This window comes from Hyperolius riggenbachi, chromosome 7 (assembly GCF_040937935.1).
Source record: "Hyperolius riggenbachi isolate aHypRig1 chromosome 7, aHypRig1.pri, whole genome shotgun sequence".
Taxonomy (NCBI): Eukaryota; Metazoa; Chordata; class Amphibia; order Anura; family Hyperoliidae; genus Hyperolius; species Hyperolius riggenbachi.
This window is the reverse complement of record NC_090652.1, coordinates 32,344,339-32,346,838: the sequence shown is the minus strand read 5'-3', so window position 1 is coordinate 32,346,838 and position 2,500 is coordinate 32,344,339. Positions and strand designations below refer to the sequence as shown.

At 39.0% G+C, this 2,500-nt stretch overlaps 3 non-coding genes across 3 annotated transcripts; all 3 read left to right on the top strand.

Moving 5' to 3' along the window:
- The first annotated feature begins 491 nt into the window (after positions 1–491).
- On the top strand, positions 492–563 carry TRNAC-GCA (transfer RNA cysteine (anticodon GCA)). The gene has a single exon. It is a non-coding gene; the product is annotated as a tRNA-Cys (tRNA).
- Positions 564–1,286: 723 nt separating this feature from the next.
- On the top strand, positions 1,287–1,362 carry TRNAC-GCA (transfer RNA cysteine (anticodon GCA)). The gene has a single exon. It is a non-coding gene; the product is annotated as a tRNA-Cys (tRNA).
- A 710-nt stretch (positions 1,363–2,072) lies between these two features.
- On the top strand, positions 2,073–2,144 carry TRNAC-GCA (transfer RNA cysteine (anticodon GCA)). The gene has a single exon. It is a non-coding gene; the product is annotated as a tRNA-Cys (tRNA).
- The last annotated feature ends 356 nt before the right edge of the window (positions 2,145–2,500 follow it).

Here is a 2,500-nt window from a genome sequence, read left to right as displayed (position 1 = left end):
TTAATCAAAATATCCCGTTATGCTTCAGAATCTTAGTAACTTGGTGAAAGTTCATATGCTCCCTCCAAGCAACCACATTTCTGAAGTGTTCTTTTCTTTACCTATCCAAAGTAAATTTGGTTTTTCTTTCCATACGTATTTTAAAGGATCCTGCAAAAGAACAGCAAAAGCTACAAAATGTCTACAATGTAAGTCCTCCACTCAAATTAGCAAAGCAGAAGAACTTTGGGCTTCTACATCTGCTGCCAAATACACATGTGCTGGGGTCTAATGCACTTCCTGACGATTAACGCATTTCCAAGCTGCTTACAATATTAATTCAATTTGCATGCAACCTGGATTTATTACTGTCTCATTGACCATCTCTAGTCTCTAAGAGTTATCATTTAACTCTGTCCAACCTTAACAAACTCCAAGTTAACGCTTGAAATGTTTTCATGGACTACATGAGAGAAACTATTTAAAATGGTCAGAGAAGCTGAACAGAGCGTGGGGGTATAGCTCAGTGGTAGAGCATTCAACTGCAGATCGAGAGGTCCTTGGTTCAAATCCGAGTGCCCCCTTGATATGATCTAGCTCTTTGCTCTTTCTCTAATCTCTTTACATAAACCAATACTCTCAAGGCAGTAATAAAGAGAACTACAATAATCAAAATATCCCGTTATGCTGCAGAATCGTATTAACTTGGTGAAACTTCACATGCTCCCTCCAAGCAACCACATTTCTGAAGTGTTCTTTTCTTTACATATCTAAAGTAAATTTGGTTTTTCTTTCCATACGTATTTTAAAGGATCCTGCAAATGAACAGCAAAAGCTACAAAATGTCTACAATGTAAGTCCTCCACTCAAATAAGCAAAGCAGAAGAACATTGGGCTTCTACATCTGCTGCCAAATACACATGTGCTGGGGTCTAATGCAGTGGCAGAAATGGCAACTGCAGAATGAGAAGTTTCTGGGTCTGACGAAAGTGTCTCTTGCGGCCATGGTCCGTAATATGCTCATCATTCTAGCTTCCATGCAGAATATTATGCAAATTGTGAGCGTCATGGAAGTGGGACATTCAAATACACTTCCTGACGATTAACGCATTTCCAAGCTGCCTACAATATTAATTCAATTTGCATGCAACCTGGATTTATTACTGTCTCATTGACCATCTCTAGTCTCTAAGAGTTATCATTTAACTCTGTCCAACCTTAACAAACTCCAAGTTAACGCTTGAAATGCTTTCATGGACTACATGAGAGAAACTATTTAAAATGGTCAGAAAAGCTGAACAGAGCGTGGGGGTATAGCTCAGTCAGTGGTAGAGCATTCGACTGCAGATCGAGAGGTACTTGGTTCAAATCCGAGTGCCACCTTGACATTATCTATCTCTTATCTCTTTACATAAACCAATACTCTCAAGGCAGTAATAAAGAGAACTACAATAATCAAAATATCCCGTTATGCTGCAGAATCGTAGTAACTTGGTGAAAGTTCATATGCTCCCTCCAAGCAACCACATTTCTGAAGTGTTCTTTTCTTTACATATCCAAAGTAAATTTGGTTTTTCTTTCCATACGTATTTTAAAGGATCCTGCAAATGAACAGCAAAAGCTACAAAATGTCTACAATGTAAGTCCTCCACTTAAATTAGCAAAGCAGAAGAACTTTGGGCTTCTACATCTGCTGCCAAATACACATGTGCTGGGGTCTAATGCAGTGGCAGAAATGGCAACTGCAGAATGAGAAGTTTCTGGGTCTGACGAAAGTGTCTCTTGCGGCCATGGTCCGTAACATGCTCATCATTCTAGCTTTCATGCAGATTATTATGCAAAGTGTGAGCGTCATGGAAGTGGGACATTCAAATACACTTCCTGACGATTAACGCATTTCCAAGCTGCCTACAAAATTAATTCAATTTGCATGCAACCTGGATTTATTACTGTCTCATTGACCATCTCTAGTCTCTAAGAGTTATCATTTAACTCTGTCCAACCTTAACAAACTCCAAGTTAACGCTTGAAATGCTTTCATGGACTACATGAGAGAAACTATTTAAAATGGTCAGAAAAACTGAACAGCGCGTGGGGGTATAGCTCAGTGGTAGAGCATTCGACTGCAGATCGAGAGGTCCTTGGTTCAAATCCGAGTGCCCCCTTGATTTGATCTAGCTCTTTGCTCTTTCTCTAATCTCTTTACATAAACCAATACTCTCAAGGCAGTAATAAAGAGAACTACAATAATCAAAATATCCTGTTATGCTGCAGAATCGTAGTAACTTGGTGAAAGTTCACATGCTCCCTCCAAGCAACCACATTTCTGAAGTGTTCTTTTCTTTACATATCCAAAGTAAATTTGTTTTTTCTTTCCATACGTATTTTAAAGGATCCTGCAAAAGAACAGCAAAAGATACAAAATGTCTACAATGTAAGTCCTCCACTCAAATTAGCAAAGCAGAAGAACTTTGGGCTTCTACATCTGCTGCCAAATGCACATGTGCTGGGGTCTAATGCA